This window comes from Mobula birostris, chromosome 5, assembly GCF_030028105.1.
Source record: "Mobula birostris isolate sMobBir1 chromosome 5, sMobBir1.hap1, whole genome shotgun sequence".
NCBI classification, from domain to species: Eukaryota; Metazoa; Chordata; class Chondrichthyes; order Myliobatiformes; family Myliobatidae; genus Mobula; species Mobula birostris.
In genome coordinates this window covers 186,148,626-186,157,451 of record NC_092374.1, presented here as the reverse complement: position 1 = coordinate 186,157,451, position 8,826 = coordinate 186,148,626, and positions in this window count along the sequence as shown.

Here is an 8,826-nt window from a genome sequence, read left to right as displayed (position 1 = left end):
CCACTTAGCAAATTCGAAGCTAAGGGGTTGGTGGGGCTAAGAATTAGGGGATTATGGCAAAACTTGTGGGATAATGGGCATAAGGGGAGAGACCTTTACAGAATACACAAAACTATTGGGTTGATGGGAGAGGGGGGCAAGACAAGGGAAGGAATTATATTGACTTGACTTAGGCATACAATACTTAATTATTCCTTTTATCTTGTTGGAAACAGCACTCTGTGGTGCAGCACACACAACACGCTGGAGGAACTCAGCAGGCCAGGCAGCATCTATGGAAAAGAGTACAGTCGCTATTTCAGGCCAAGACCCTTCAGAGGGGTGTGTAGGTTTTATCACCATTATGAAACAACAATTGAACACATTCTTTTACAAACAAGGTTGAAAGAAAGCAAGTGCAGGCTGCGTTTCTAGCTTTGGGGGTTGACTGTTTTTATCTAAAAACTTTATTAAGTTATGGAAGTGATTTTTAATTCAATTCACAATATTGACTTTCATTATTTACAATCTATAGGGCATTTTGGGGTCATTTAGTTTTCAGTTGATAAAGAACTAGTTGGGTTTTATTTCCCAAATCTCCACATCACAATCCAGTCCCGTTGGTGGCTGTAATGAACCTTAAATTGGATTGCCAACTGCCATTAAAAGTCAGAAGAAGGACACACCACAAGTTAACAGCGCACTAATGATATATCCGCATATAGTGACGAAACGTTTGCAAATAAATTGCCAAGATCAGAGAACCACCCATTTTGTGTGTTTCTCTACAGGGGATGTCTGCTTGCCGTTGATGAGGTTGGTGCCGTACACCCCCTGCTGGTGATGCAGAGGTGCTGACAGAGCTGGGGACTATGTTCCGGAACCTGGGTGTGGCCAATAACAGTAAAATCGACAACACCTCATAAACTTTCCAAGAGGTGGGTTCAAAGATGAGTTTCCTTGGCAGGTACAGCACATTTCACAAAGACGACACTTCGAAATACTACATTTCAGAATTGTGGCCGTGTGATGACGCAGAGGGGACTAGACTTTTGCTCACCTCTGTGTTTGCGAAAGTGTTGTGGAGAAAGGTGCAAGGGCCTGTGTCACACGGATCATCCTCAGCAGCTGCGTGATCTATGGGATTTTTCCAGGCACACACACGGAAATGGACACCGAGCGCCGCTGGCAGATCACCAACTGACAGAGCTGACCTGTGCCTGCGTCTGAACCGGTGGGAGATGAGGGACGGCTGCAAACGTGGCTGCAAGACACTATTCCAGACTCGGCCATTCAGCTAGAAGGCCTAACCTGTTATCGAGTGCACAGAAATACTGCGAACTCCGGTAAAGCCTGTGGATGCGGTCTATGTGTCTACCTCAAGAAGAAATGGTGTGTGAACGTCTCTCGGTAGTAATAGCGAACCTGCTCATCAGTCTACAACACTCCGGCCAGACATGGTCCTGTGGTCTACAACAGCCAAGCTGGCATATGTTGTGGAATTGACAGTACCATGGGAAGTTGGTGTCGAAGAAGCTTATGAGAGGAAAAAGACCAACTACTCTGAACTGGCAACTGAAGCTGCCCAGAATGGCTGGAAGACCAAGATTTTCCCTGTAGAAGTGGGATGCAGGGGATTCGTTGCTACATCTACGACCAGTCTATTCCTCCAACAAGCAATCAAGTCCTTGTCAAATGCAGCAGAAGAAAGCAACAATTGGATTTGGATTAAAAGGAAAGACAACAACTGGGTTGCAAGATGAAGACAGGAGGGTACGGAACTGAGGGGGATGTATCTGGGACGCCAAGTAGCACTGCTGAGCCCTCTGGAGACGTCGTGGGCTTATCAACAAAACGTCAAAGAAGGAGGGTGCCCACCTGATGACCCCGATGATGTACCTACCCTCCCTCCTTGTCACCACTCCAAACCCACTGCCAACATCGAGAGTGCCGATTTACCATAGGGATTGAAACATCAAGTCCTAGTAGCTCTACTTTAATAGTGCATGTAGGCCCTTTATACTTCAAAGGGAGTTCCCAGCCATTGGGATTATTACTCCCCCCTCCTCCCCAGTGCTGCTGCTGGGGAAGCGTTGCAGGAGCTTTGCGGTGCAATCTGCAACCTCGAGGCCAGTCACCCTGTGGTGTTGCTGGGGACTTCAATCGTTTCAACTTCAAAACAGACAGGAGAAAATCTGCTAACGCTGGAAACCCAAGCAATACACACAATGCTGGACGGAATAACTCAGAAGGCCAGGCAGCATCTATAGAAATGAGCACATTCGACGTTTCATTGGGGCTGGAGGGAAAAAAAAGATGGAGTCCGAGTAAGAAGTTGACAGTCCTGCAATGGTTCTACAAACATGTCAGCTTCGCAACCAGGGAGAGAAGATATCAGTCTTTATGAAGGGTCGAGGCCCGAAAAGTTGACTGGTTACTCTTTTCCGTTGATACTGCCTGGCTTGCCAAGTTCCTCCAGCATTTTGTGCTTATTACTTTGGTTTCCAGCATCTGCAGATTTTCTGTTTGTAATATATTCGACGTGTTTACACAAATGCTCGTGAAGGTCATATCCCACCATCACCTCGCATACGCAAACCACAATCTCTTTTGCTAATCCCCGCATACAGAGCACTGGTTAGGAGTCAAATCCATTCGCAGGGAGATCAGGACTTGGCCAGAAGGCGCTGCACAGTTGCTTCGAAAATACGGTCTGCAACATATCCAGGAATACGGCTACCTACGATCATCACATCGGCATTGAATATGCGGGATCGGTGACTGGCTACACGGGAAAGTGCATTAAGGACTTTACTGGGATCAAACGGGTAATGCCAGGGCAAACCAGATACCATCTCTGACTGCAGAGGGAGGTCCGTGCACTGCTTGGGGATCGGGGCGCTGCCTTTAGATCGGGAGACTGGACAACGTAAGGTCAGCAAGACCCGTGATATCAGGATGGCCAAAGTGTGAGTACGCACAGAAAATCCATGGACACCGTTGTGACACCAGGGACAGGCAGCGCATGGGGCAAGGTTTATAAACCATTACTGATTACAAGTCCACCCTGCGCTCAACGATAGATCATGAAGTGCTTTGAGCAGCTGGTAATGGATCGTATGAAATCCCACCTTTCAGCGACATTGGGCCCTTCCCAGTTCACCTACCACTCAAACCGTTCCACTGATGATGGCATTGCCGCAGCCCAGTCCGTCCTGTCCCACCTCGAAAGCGATGCCAGGATGTTGTTCATCGACTTCGGCTCGGCGCTTAACGAGATCATCCCTCAGAGACTGGTAGCTAGACTGTTCTCGTTGGGATTCAACACCCTTCTCTGTAATCGGGCCTTGGACAATAAGAGAGGGTTGGAAGAAACATCTCAACGTCCATCAGGTTGAGTTCTGATGTCCCCCAGCCCTGTGGTCAGTCCGCTCACGATTGCTCTGCCAGATCCAGCGCAACTCGCATCCAGTTCTCTGATTACAGCAACCTATTCGGCTCCTACTAGAGGTAGTTCTCAGTCAGTGCGGGCAAGGACTGCAAATCGCACTATCTGGACAGGGTGAAGAGGTCGTGCTGGGGACCAACCGGATTCGCCCTCAGCCGAGCCCATGGGTAGGTCTTTTTATGTGACTGCACTTCAGTCTTCAGTACAGTACAATACAGTATTTTAAATATTAAATATTAAAATAGTCTAGCCGGGGGTGTAGTGACATCAGCACTCGACTTCAAGGCAGACGGTCCTGAGTTCAATCCTGGGCAGCAGCGGTATCTGTGCGGAAGAAAGGCCTGGCAATCTACTCACGTACCTTGCCATGAAAACCCGATGGATCCTATGAACTTGACTTAACTCGAACATAGTAAGGGGGTCAAATAGGCGATTCTGTGGAAGCAGTCCAGAGACCCGGATGGCAGTTTGCCTCCCTGGTGCCAGGGTCCGGGATATTTCTGATCGTGTTCAAGATATCCTGAAGTGGGAGGGTGAGGAGCCAGAGGTCGTGGTACATATAGGTACCAATGACATAGGTAGGAAAAGGGAAGAGGTCCTGAAAGGAGAATATAGGGAGCTAGGAAGGGAGTTGAGAAAAAGGACCGCAAAGTTAGTAATCTCGGGATTACTGCCTGTGCCACGCGACAGCGAGAGTAGGAATGCGATGAGGTGGAGGATAAATGTGTGGCTGAAGGATTGGAGCAGGAGGCAGGGATTCAAGTTTTTGGATCATTGGGACCTCTTTTGACGCAGGCATGACCTGAAAAAAAGGATGGGTTACACTTGAATCCTAGGGGGACCAATATCCTGGCAGGGAGATTACCTAGGGCTACTGAGGTGACTTTAAACTAGAATGGTTGGGGGGAGGGAATCAAATTAAAGAGGCTAGGCGATAGGAGGTTAGTTCACAACAGGGGGATGGGAACCAGTGCAGAGAGACAGAGGGGTGTAAAGTGAGGGTAGAAGCAAAAAGTAGTAAGGAGAAAAGTAAAAGTGGCAGGCCGACAAATCCAGGGCAAGCATCAAAAAGGGCCACTTTTCAACATAATTGTATAAGGGCTAAGAGAGTTGTAAAAGAGCGCCTGAAGGCTTTGTGTGTCAATGCAAGGAGCATTCGTAACAAGGTGGATGAATTGAAAGTGCAGATAGTTATTAATGATTATGATATAGTTGGGATCACAGAGACATGGCTCCAGGGTGACCAAGGATGGGAGCTCAACGTTCAGGGATATTCAATATTCAGGAGGGATAGACATGAAAGAAAAGGAGGTGGGTTGGCGTTGCCGGTTAAAGAAGAGATTAACGCAATAGAAAGGAAGACATAAGCCGGGAAGATGTGGAATCGATATGGGTAGAGCTGCATAACACTAAGGGCAGAAAACGCTGGTGGGAGTTGTGTACAGGCCACCTAACAGTAGTAGTGTGGTCGGACATGGTATTAAACAGGAAATTAGAAATGTGTGCAATAAAGGAACAGCAGTTATAATGGGTGACCTCAATCTACATGTAGATTGGGTGAACCAAATTGGTAAATGTGCTGAGGAAGAGGATTTCTTGGAATGTATGCGGGATGGTTTTTTGAACCAACATGTCGAGGAACCAACTAGAGAGCAGGCTATTCTGGACTGGGTTTTGAGCAATGAGGAAGGGTTAATTAGCAATCTTGTCGTGAGAGGCCCCTTGGGTAAGTGACCATAATATGGTGGAATTCTTCATTAAGATGGAGAGTGACATAGTTAATTCAGAAACAAAGGTTCTGAACTTAAAGAGGGGTAACTTTGAAGGTATGAGTCGTGAATTAGCTAAGATAGACTGGCAAATGACACTTAAAGGATTGACGGTGGATATGCAATGGCAAGCATTTAAAGATTGCATGGATGAACTACAACAATTGTTCATCCCAGTTTGGCAAAAGAATAAATCAAGGAAGGTAGTGCACCCATGGCTGACCAGGGAAATTAGGGATAGTATCAATTCCAAAGAAGAAGCATACAAATTAGCCAGAAAAAGTGGCTCATCTGAGGACTGGGAGAAATTCAGAGTTCAGCAGAGGAGGACAAGGGGCTTAATTAGGAAGGGGAAAAAAGATTATGAGAGAAAACTGGCAGGGAACATAAAAACTGACTGTAAAAGCTTTTATAGATATGTAAAAAGGAAAAGACTGGTAAAGACAAATGTAGGTCCCCTGCAGACAGAAACAGGTGAATTGATTATGGGGAGCAAGGACATGGCAGACCAATTGAATAATTACTTTGGTTCTGTCTTCACTAAGGAGGACATAAATAATCTTCCAGAAATAGTAGGGGACAGAGGGTCCAGTGAGATGGAGGAACTGAGCGAAATACATGTTAGTAGGGAAGTGGTGTTAGGTAAATTGAAGGGATTAAAGGCAGATAAATCCCCAGGGCCAGATGGTCTGCATCCCAGAGTGCTTAAGGAAATAGCCCAAGAAATAGTGGATGCATTACTGATAATTTTTCAAAACTCATTAGATTCTGAACTAGTTCTTGAGGATTGGAGGGTGGCTAATGTAACCCCACTTTTTAAAAAAGGAGAGAGAGAGAAACCGGGGAATTATAGACCGGTTAGCCTAATGTCGGTGGTGGGGAAACTGCTGGAGTCAGTTATCAAAGATGTGATAACAGCACATTTGGAAAGCGGTGAAATCATCGGACAAAGTCAGCATGGATTTGTGAAAGGAAAATCATGTCTGACGAATTTCATAGAATTTTTTTGAGGATGTAACTAGTAGAGTGGATAGGGGAGAACCAGTGGATGTGGTATATTTGGATTTTCAAAAGGCTTTTGACAAGGTCCTACACAGGAGATTAGTGTGCAAACCTAAAGCACACGGTATTTGGGGTAAGGTATTGATGTGGATAGAGAATTGGTTAGCAGACAGGAAGCAAAGAGTGGGAATAAACGGGACCTTTTCAGAATGGCAGGCAGTGACTAGTGGGGTACCGCAAGGCTCAGTGCTGGGACCCCAGTTGTTTACAATATATATTAATGACTTGGATGAGGGAATTAAATGCAGCATCTCCAAGTTTGCGGATGACACGAAGCTGGGCGGCAGTGTTAGCTGTGAAGAGGATGCTAAGAGGATGCAGGGTGACTTGGATATGTTGGGTGAGTGGGCAAATTCATGGCAGATGTAATTTAATGTGGATAAATGTGAAGTTATCCACTTTGGTGGCAAAAATAGGAAAACAGATTATTATCTGAATGGTGGCCAATTAGGAAAAGGGGAGGTGCAATGAGACCTGGGTGTCATTATACACCAGTCATTGAAAGTGGGCATGCAGGTACAGCAGGCGGTGAAAAAGGCGAATGGTATGCTGGCATTTATAGTGAGAGGATTCGAGTACAGGAGCAGGGAGGTACTACTGCAGTTGTACAAGGCCTTGGTGAGACCACACCTGGAGTATTGTGTGCAGTTTTGGTCCCCTAATCTGAAGAAAGACATCCTTGCCATAGAGGGAGTACAAAGAAGGTTCACCAGATTGATTCCTGGGATGGCAGGACTTTCATATGAAGAAAGACTGGATGAACTAGGCTTGTACTCATTGGAATTTAGAAGATTGAGGGGGGATCTGATTGAAACGTATAAAATCCTGAAGGGATTGGACAGGCTAGATGCAGGAAGATTGTTCCCAATGTTGGGGAAGTCCAGAACGAGGGGTCACAGTTTGAGGATAAAGGGGTAGCCTTTTAGGACTGAGATTAGGAAAAACTTCTTGACACAGAGAGTGGTGAATCTGTGGAATTCTCTGCCACAGGAAACAGTTGAGGCCGGTTCATTGGCTATATTTAAGAGGGAGTTAGATATGGCCCTTGTGGCTACGGGGATCAGGGGGTATGGAGGGAAGGCAGGTACAGGGTTCTGAGTTGTATGATCAGCCATGATCATAATAAATGGCGATGCAGGCTCGAAGGGCCGAATGGCCTACTCCTGCACTATTTTCTATGTTTCTATAAGATATAGCAGCAGAATTAGGCTATCTGGCCCGTCAAGTCTTCTCCACCATTTCATCATGGCTGATCCAATTTTCCTCTCAGCCCCAATCTCTTGCCGTCTCCCTGTATCCCTCCTTGCCTGATCAATCAAGAATCTATCAACCTCTGCCATAAATATACATAAAACATGACCTCCACAGCTGCCTGTGGCAATGAATTCCACTGCTTTATATCACCCTCCTGCGATATACCGCTACAATAATTGAGGAGGTACTTCCCCAAAACCTGGAACTGGGTGGAAGTGCAGAGTTCCCTGTGGCAAACCCTCTCAGCAATATGCAGACAATACCTCAAAATATACCTCTTTAAAATTACTTTCACTGCAATCTGTAGCCTGTAATTTCCCTCTAAGCAATGTACTTTTAAATCAGCTTGATGATGTACAGCAGCCTTTCTCAAACTTTTAGCCCTGGAGGAACCCGTAAAATAACTTTCACGTATCAAGGAACCCCTGCGTAAAACATAGAAACATAGAAAATAGGTGCAGGAGTAGTCCATTCGGCCCTTCGAGCCTGCACCACCATTCAGTATGATCATGGCTGATCATCCAACTCAGAACCCTGTACCTGCCTTACCTCCATACCCCCTGATCCCCGTAGCCACAAGGGCCATATCTAACTCCCTCTTAAATATAGCCAATGGACTGGCCTCAACTGTTTCCTGTGGCAGAGAATTCCACAGATTCACCACTCTCTGTGTGAAGAAGTTTTTCCTCATCTCGGTCCTAAAAGGCTTCGCCTTTATCCTCAAACTGTGACCCCTCGTTCTGGACTTCCCCAACATCGGGAACAATCTTCCCGCATCTAGCCTGTCCAATCCCTTTAGAATTTTATACGTTTCAATAAGATCCCCCCTCAATCTTCAAAATTCCAGAGACTGTAATCCTAGTCGATCCAGTCTTTCATCATATCAAATTCCTGCCATCCCAGGAATCAACCTGGTGAACCTTCATTGTACTCCCTCTATGGCAAGAATGTCTGTCCTCAGATTAGGGGACCAAAACTGCACACAATACTCCAGGTGTAGTCTCACCAAGGCCTTGTACAACTGCAGTAGTACCTCCCTGCTCCTGTACTCGAAACCTCTTGCTATGAATGCCAGCATACCATTCGCCTTTTTCACCGCCTGCTGTACCTGCATGCTCACTTTCAATGACTGGTGTATAATGACACCCAGGTCTCGTTGCACCTCCCCTTTTCCTAATCGGCCACCATTTAGATAATAATCTGTTTTCCTGTTCTTGCCACCAAAGTGGATAACCTCACATTTATCCACATTAAATTGCATCTGCCATGAATTTGCCCACTCACCCAACCTATCCAAGTCACCCTGCATCCTCT